The following is a 9,279-nucleotide window of genomic DNA, read 5'->3' on the forward strand; positions in this document are numbered from 1 at the left end:
TACACTAGGAATAAAAAGAAATATCCTTAATCTGACAGATGTTATCTACCAACAACAACAAAAAAAAGTGGGGGCAGGAGGGAACTACAACAAACTTTATACTTAAATAGTAAAATACGGAAAGCTTTTCCTCTGAAAATGAGACACGATTTCTGCTATCATCACTTTTACCCATCATGGTATCTGACGTCCTAGCCACAGCAATAAGGCAGAGGGAAAAGATATAATAATTGAAAAGGAAGAAATAAAAATTGTTATATGCAGATAACATGATCATGTACACAGAAAATCCAAGCAAGTTTGTGAAATTTTAATATTACTTTATGAATTTAGAAAGTCCCTTGGAAACAAGATTAGTACAAAAAAATCTCTTTCAGGGGGCGGAGCAAGATGGCGGAGGAGTAGGAGACCTGGATTTCGTCTCCTCTCAGGAATTCAGCTGGATAGGGATCAAACCATTCTGAACACCTACAAACTCAACAGGAGATCGAAGAAAAGAATAGCAACAACTCTCTGAACAGAAAAGCGACCACTTTCTGGAAGGTAGGACGTGCAGAGAAGTGAATCCGAGGCGATATTCGGGAGGATAGACGGCGGGGGAGGGGCCTCCGTCGGCCGCTTCTGGCAAGTGATAGAGCCACAGAGCACAGAATCGGAACTTTTAGAAGTCTGCTCCGCTGAGGGACGTCACTCTGGTGGCGAAGTGGGGGGTGGAACCCTCGCGGGACAGTGTGGTCTCAGGACCCTTGGGGTCACAGAAAGACCGGGGGTGCCTGAGTGCGGCAGAGCTCCCAGGTATCGGAGCGGGGAAGCCAGCTGCAGAGATGGAGCCCAGGCGCGGGCTCTCAGCTCGGGGTTGTCATAAACCGTGATCCGCGGCACAGTCGGGCCACTGCTCCTCCAGCAGGGACCCAACAAGCAGCAGATCCAGGGAGACTCACCTTCTTCCCCCGGGAGGAGCGGCGTGGGAGCGCACCGCAGGGATCTGCTGGGTTTGGAGACTCCACACGGGGTCGGATGCCAGATAAAAAGGCGCGGTCACAGGCCGGGTGAGCGCGGAGTGTGGCCGGAGACCGGGAGACGGGAGTGACTGACTGCTTTTCTCTGGGGGCTCGCTGAGGAGCGGGACCCCGAGTTCTCGGCTCCGCCAGGGCGGAGACTGGGAGGCTGCCATTTTCACTCTCCGCCTCCAAAGCTGTACGGAAAGCTTGCAGGGAACAAAAGCTCCGGAGAGCAAACCCGAGCAGATTACTTAGCCCGGACCGGCAAGGGCGGGGCAATTTTGCCTCCGGCAAAGACATTTGGGAACCACGGCAACAGGCCCCTCCCCCAGAAGATCAGCGAGAACCGCCAGCCAAGACCAAGTTTACCGATCAATGAGAAGGGCAGAACTCCAGCGCTAGGGGAATACTGCACATAGAATTCATGGCTTTTTTACCATGATTCTTTAGTCTTTCAAAGTTAATTATTTTTTTTAACGGTCTTTTTTTCTTTTGAATTTTTCTTTTTCCCTTTTTCAACCAACATCTTATCAATCCCTTTTTTAAAAAAAAAACATTTTTATTTTTCATTTTTAAAGTCATATTCTATCCCTTCATAGTAGTTACCCGTATTTTTGGCATATATATATAAGTTGTTCTCTCTTTAAAATCTTGAGATAGTTCTTCTAACAGATCAAAATATACTCTAAATCTCTAGTGTATGGTTTTTTTCTACTCCCCTGCCTGATCACATTCTCTCCCTTTTTTCTTTCTTTCTTTTTTTTTTTAATCCTCTTCTTTCTTTTTTCAAACAACTTATCAAATCCTTTTATAAAATTTTTTATAATTTCCATCTTTACAGTCATATTCCATCCCTTCATCATATCAACCCTTATTTTTGTACATATATAAGTTTTTCTTTCTTTAAAATTTTGGGAGGGACTTTCTTTTAACAGACCAAAATACACCCAAAATCTAGTGTGTGGCACTGATCTATAAACCAGCCTGATCATATTTGATCACATTCTGTTTTTGTTTTGTTTTGTTTTGTTCTGCTTTTGTTTGTTTTTATCTTTATCTTTTTCTTTTTTCTTTTTTTCTTTTTTTCTTTTTTCTCTCTTTCCCTTTCTTTTCCCACTGCTTCAGGTCTTTTCTGATTTGTTTAGAGTATATTTTCTGGGGACGTTGTTACCCTGCTAGCATTTTGTTCTCTCATTAATCTATTCTCCTCTGCACAAAATGACAAGATGGAAAAAATCACCTCAACAAAAAGAACAAGAGGTAGTACCGACTGCCAGGGACCTACTCAATACGGACATTAGTACGATGTCAGCTCTAGAGTTCAGAATCATCACTTTAAAATACTAGCTGGGCTTGAAAAAAGCATGGAAGTTATTAGAGAAACCCTTTCTGGAGAAGTAAAAGAACTAAAATCGAACCAAGTAGAAATCAAAAAGGCTATTAATGAGGTGCAATCAAATATGGGGGCGCTAACTGCTAGGATAAATGAGGCAGAAGAAAGAATCAGTGAGATAGAAGACCAAATGATGGAAAATAAAGAAGCTGAGAAAAAGAGAGATAAACAACTACTGGATCACGAGGGCAGAATTCGAGAGATAAACGATACCATAAGACGAAACAACATTAGAATAATTGGGATCCCATAAGAAAGCTGGCGGCATCACAATTCCGGACTTCCAGCTCTACTACAAAGCTGTCATCATCAAGACAGTATGGTACTGGCACAAAAACAGGCACATAGATCAATGGAACAGAATAGAGAGCCCAGAAATGGACCCTCAACTATATGGTCAACTAATCTTTGACAAAGCAGGAAAGAATGTCCAATGGAAAAAAGACAGTCTCTTCAACAAATGGTGTTGGGAAAATTGGACAGCCACATGCAGAAGAATGAAACTGGACCATTTCCTTACACCACACACAAAAATAGACTCCAAATGGTTGAAAGACCTCAATGTGAGACAGGAGTCCATCAAAATCCTAAAGGAGAACGCAGGCAGCAACCTCTTCGACCTCAGCCGCAGCAACTTCTTCCTAGAAACATCGCCAAAGGCAAGGGAAGCAAGGGCAAAAATGAACTATTGGGACTTCATCAAGATAAAAAGCTTTTGCACAGCAAAGGAAACAGTCAACAAAACCAAAAGACAACTGACAGAATGGGAGAAGATATTTGCAAATGACATATCAGATAAAGGGCTAGTGTCCAGAATCTATAAAGAACTCATCAAACTCAACACCAAAAGAACAAAGAATCCAATCAAGAAATGGGCAGAAGACATGAACAGACATTTTTCCAAAGAAGACATCCAAACGGCCAACAGACACATGAAAAAGTGTTCAATATCGCTCGGCATCAGGGAAATCCAAATCAAAACCTCAATGAGATACCACCTCACACCAGTCAGAATGGCTAAAATTAACAAGTCAGGAAAGGACAGATGTTGGCGGGGATGCGGAGAAAGGGGAACCCTCCTACACTGTTGGTGGGAATGCAAGCTGGTGCAGCCACTCTGGAAAACAGTATGGAGGTTCCTCAAAAAGTTGAAAATAGAGCTACCATATGATCCAGCAATTGCACTACTGGGTATTTACCCCAAAGATACAAAAGTATGGATCCGTACGTGCACCCCGATGTTTATAGCAGCAATGTCCACAATAGCAAACTGTGGAAAGAGCCAAGATGTCCATCAACAGATGAATGGATAAAGAAGAGGTGGTATATATATACAATGGAATATTATGCAGTCATCAAAAGGAATGAGATCTTGCCATTTGCAACGATGTGGATAGAACTGGAGGGTATTATGCTGAGCAAAATAAGTCAAACAGAGAAAGACATGTATCATATGACCTCACTGATATGAGGAATTCTTAATCTCAGGAAACAAACTGAGGGTTGCTGGAGTGGGGGGTGGGGTGGGAGGGATGGGGTGACTGGGTGATGGACACTGGGGAGGGTATGTGTTCTGGTAAGCGCGGTGAATTGTGCAAGACTGTTGAATCTCAGATCTGTACCTCTGAAACAAATAATGCAATATATGTTAAGAAAGAAAAAGAGAAGAAGAAGAATGTAGCAGGAGGGGAAGAATGAAGGGGGGGAAATCGGAGGGGGAGAAGAACCATGAGAGACGATGGACTCTGAAAAACAAACTGAGGGTTCTAGAGGGGAGTGGGGTGGGAGGATGGGTTAGCCTGGTGATGGGTATTGAGGAGGGCACGTTCTGCATGGAGCACTGGATGTTATGCACAAACAATGAATCATGGAACACTATATCTAAAACTAATGATGTAATGTATGGGGATTAACATAACAATAAAAAAAATTTAAAAAAAAATCTCTCACTTTTATCCATAGAAAAAATATGAGAGAAATAAATTATAAAAACAAGACTACTTAAAATAGCAGCCCCCCAAAATCAAATATTTATAAATAAGTCTATTAAAAAATGAGTAATCATGGGGCACCTGGGTGGCTCAGATGGTTAAGCGTCTGCCTTCGGCTCAGGTCATGATCCCAGGGTCCTGGGATCGAGCCCCGCATTGGGCTCCCTGCTCAGCGGGAAGCCTGCTTCTCCCCCTCCCTCTGCTTCTCCCCCTGCTCATATTCTCTCTCTCTCTCTGTATCTCTGTGTCTCGAATGAATAAATAAACCTTTAAAAAAAAATAAGTAATCGTGCCAAACCAAAAACTATACAACATTATTGATATGGACAAAGGAAAATACCAACTCCAAACCCCTCTAGCCATCCTGTCCCACCTAACTGGGGGAAACTGAGAAGAACTTGTGAAGTTCACAGCCCAGGGACACAGGCAGACTAAAAGACTGAGACTTAATCATAAGACTAAAGAACACTTCCCCTTTGCCATGCCTTACCACCACATCACTAAAGGTCTATTTACCTAAGTTCCTTTTACCCAGTACATCATGTCTGGTTCTTCACAAAATGTCAGAAGCCATACTAAAGGCAAAAAGTACAGTAAGAAGAGACAGAGCAAGCATCAGAACCAGACTTGACATGATAGAGGTGTTGGAATTATTAGATTGCAAATTTAAAACACCTATGATTACTATGTTAAAAGCTGTAATGGAAAAAGTAGACAACATTCAAGAATAGATGGATAAGGTAAGCAGAGAGATGGAAATTCAAAGAAAAAATTTAAAAGTACTAAAGATCAAAAACACCGTAACAGAGGGCGCCTGGGTGGCTCAGTTGGTTAAGTGACTGCCTTCAGCTCAGGTCATGATCCTGGAGTCCCAGGATAGAGTCCCACTTCGGGCTCCCTCCTCAGCGGGGAGTCTGCTTCTCCCTCTGATGCTCCCCATTCTCATGCTCTCTCTCTCTCTCTCTCATTCTCTCTCTCTCTCATATAAATAAATAAAATCTTTAAAAGAAAGAAACATGTAAAACCTAAAAAAAAAAAAAAATCCACTGTAACAGAAATGAAGAATGCCTTTGATGGGCTCATTAGTAGACTAAAATCACCAAAAAATTTCCTGCAGCTAAACAGCTATTTTAGCAAGGTTGCAGGATTTAACATTAACTTACAAAAGTCAATCATTTTCCTATACACCAGCAATGAACAAGTAGACTTTGAAATGAAAAATAATACCATTTATGGGGCACCTGGGTGGCTCAGTCAGTTAAGCTTCTGTCTTCCGCTCAGGTCATGATCTCAGGGTCCTGGGATTGAGCCCCATGTCGGGCTCTTTGCTCAGCAGGGAGTCTGCTTCTCCCTCCCTCTCTCTTTCTCTCTCTCTGTCTCTCTCTCTCTCAAATAAATAAATCTTAAAAAATATTTAAAAAATAATAAAAATAAAATAATAATACCATTTACATCAGCATCCCCACAAATGAAATACTTAGGTGTAAATCTAACAAAATATATACAAGGTTTATAAGAGATATGCTATGCAACTCTGATGAAAGAAATCAAAGAACTAAATAAATGGAGAGATATTCCACGTTTACAGATAGGAAGACTTAATATTGTTAAGATGCCAGTTCTTCCCAAATTGATCTATAGATTCACAGAAATCCCAACCAAAATCTCTACTAGTTTGTAGGTATTGACAAACTGATTCTAAAATTTATATGGAAAAGCAAAGATTCAAAAGAGTCAATATAACACTAGAGAATAACAAAGTCAGAGGACTGAAATCACCCAACCTCAAGACCTATAAAGCTAAAATAATCAAGACAGTGTTGTACCAACAAAAGAATAGACAAATACATCACTAGAACAGGATAGAGAGCCCACAAATAGACAAACATAAGTATAGTCAACTGATCATCAACCAAATAATACAATGGAGAAGAGTTTTTTCAAAAAATGGTGCTGTAACAACTGAATATCATATGCCAAAAAAAAAAAAAAATCTTGGGGTGCCTGGGTGGTTCAGTATGTTAAGCATCCGACTCTTGATCTCATCTCAGGTCTGGATGTTAGGGTCATGAGTTCAAGCCCGATGTTGGGCTCCATGCTGGGCATGGAGCCTACTTAAAAAAAAAAAAAAAAAAAAAACTAGACACAAATCTTAGCAGTTCTCACAAATATTAATTCAAAATGCATCATAGACCTAAATGTAAAATGCAAAACTATAAATCTCCTAGAAGATACATAGGAAAAAATCTAGATGACTTTGGGTATGGTGATAACATTTTAGATTCAACATCAAAAGCTTGATCCATGGAAGAAATAATTGATAAGCTGGACTTCATTAAAATTAAAAACTTGTACTGTAAGAAAAACACTGTGAAAAGAATGAGAAGACGAGGTGCAGAATGGGAGAAAATATTTACCAAAAAAAATCTGATAAAGGACTGTTAAGCCAAATATACAAAGAACTCTTAAAATTCAATAATAAAAACAACCCATTTAAAAAATGGGTCAAAGAACTGCATAGATACCTAACCAAAGCAGATATAAAAATGGCAAATAAGCATATAAAAAGATGCTTAACATCATATTTCACTGGGGAACTGCATACTAAAATACTGTGATACCACTACAAATGGTACGGAAAAAAACACCAAGAACACCAAATGCTCATGAGGATGCGAAATAACAGGAACTCTCATTCATTGCTATGAGTGGAATGCAAAATGGTAAAATAATTTGGAAGATGGTTTGGCAGTTTTCTACAAAACTAAACATACTCTTATCATATGATCCAGCAATCATGCACCTTGGTATTTACTCAAATTAGTTGAAAACTTACATCCACACAAAACCTGCACATGGATGTTTATATCAGCTTTTTTTTATAATCACCAACACTAGGAAGTAATCAAGATGTCCTTCAGTAGATGAATGGATAAATTAACCATGGTACATCCAAACAATGGAATGCTATTTAGTGATAAAAAGAACTGAGCTATCAAGCCATGAAGATATGGAGAAAATGTAAATGCAGATTACTAAACGAAAGAAGCCAGATGAAAGGGTTATGATTCTAACTATATGACATAATGGAAAAGGCAAAACTATAGAAGTAGTAAAAAGATCAGTGGCTGCCAATGGTTAGCAGGGAGAGAGGGATAAACAAGCAGAGCATAAAAGATTTTTAGGACAGTGAAAGTTTTCTGTATGATATAATAATGGTGGACACAGGTATTGCACATTTGTTAAAATCCAGAATGTACAAGATCAAGAGTGAACTCTAATGTAAACTATGGACTTCGGGTGATAATGATGGTCAATGTAGGTTCATCAGGTGTAACAAATGTACCACTCTGGTTGAAAGTGTTGATAGTGTGGGGTGCCTGGGTGGCTCAGTTGGTTAAGAGGCTGACTCTTGGTTTTGGCTCAGGTCATGATCTCACTGTAGTCGGGCTCTGCACTCAGTGTGGAGTCTGCCTCAGATTTTTTCTCCCTTTCCCTCTTCCTCTCCCATCTCCCTCCTCCCTGCCCCTCTCTGCTCATGCATGCTCTCTCTCTAAAATAAATAAATAGGGCGCCTGGGTGGCTCAGTTGGTTAAGCGACTGCCTTCGGCTCAGGTCATGATCCTGGAGTCCCTGGATTGAGTCCCGCATCGGGCTCCCTGCTCAGCAGGGAGTCTGCTTCTCCCTCTCACCCTCCCCCCTCTCATGTACTCGCTCTCTCTCATTCTCTCTCTCTCAAATAAATAAATGAAATCTTTAGAAAAAATAAAAATAAAAATAAATAATAAAATAAAATAAAATAAATAAATAAAATCTTAAAAAAAAAAAGTGTTGATAGTGGGAGAGGTTGTGAGTGTGTTGGGCCAGGGATACATGAGACCTCTCTGTACTTTCTACTCAATTTTGCTGTGACTCTAAAAATGCTCTAAAAATAAATCCTATTAAAAACATTGAGATAAAGAAAACCTTACTAGCTGCCTCTCCCACATGTTTCATGATATGGGTTAAAGCCTCCAATCAGCCAGCACCACCAGAGGATCCCAGAAGAGGCAACCCCCCCACCCCTGCCACGCGATGAAAAAGAATCAGGAGCTGGAGAGAAAAATAACTGGATTGAAGACCTCAGTGGCTAAAAGCTAGAGGAGGACAGCCCTGGAAACAGCCCAGGCAGCTGGAACAGATAGACACTGTATGACATTTGTATTGAACAAAGAGGACCATACCCTAGGAATTCTCTTTGTTACATGATCATGAAGAATCTGGAAGTGGAATTTTGTAGTTACACTACAACCCATTCTTCAGAGAGCAAAATCAATTTACATATTCAGACTTGAGGTGCTCTTCCAGCTGTTGAACCATTTTGGAGAGGTCTGAATGGGCTCATGAATATCTGCCAACACGTGCTTGACAAATAGGCCAGAATAAAGGAATATAAGGATCAAAAAGCAAGCAGAAATGAATCCACATTCTAGTCCCTTATGCACTATATAGGGAGGACTGTTCTCTAGGATATTCTCTTCATGATCTTGCAAAACCCAGAAGTAGAAGTTTGTGATTACAACATGATCTGTCCTTCAGAAAGGTGTGCTTCTAGCTATTAGGCCATTACAGCTGTTGGAATCCCCCCAAGAACCTTTGTATTCATCTAATAAATTCCCTCTTTTATTTAAACTAAGAAAAAGAAAGAAAAAAGAAAATCTTATTAAATGAAAAATTATACAATGCTCATGGACTGGACGACTTATTTTAGTAATATATTAATTATCTCTAAGTTAGTCTATAGATTCAGTGTAACCCAAATCAAAATCTCAGCGTTTTTAAAACATAAATGGATAACATAAATTAGCTCCTTGTAAATTTTATACAGAAATTCAAAAATCCAAGAATATCCAAG

The 9,279-nt window shown here is 40.0% G+C and overlaps 1 pseudogene; it reads left to right on the forward strand.

Annotated features, from left to right (window-relative positions):
• Positions 1-8,459: 8,459 nt before the first annotated feature.
• Positions 8,460-8,997, forward strand: LOC116636744 (annotated as a pseudogene).
• The last annotated feature ends 282 nt before the right edge of the window (positions 8,998-9,279 follow it).

The sequence above is a fragment of the Phoca vitulina genome, unplaced genomic scaffold, assembly GCF_004348235.1.
Source record: "Phoca vitulina isolate PV1807 unplaced genomic scaffold, GSC_HSeal_1.0 scaffold13, whole genome shotgun sequence".
Classification (NCBI taxonomy): domain Eukaryota; kingdom Metazoa; phylum Chordata; class Mammalia; order Carnivora; family Phocidae; genus Phoca; species Phoca vitulina.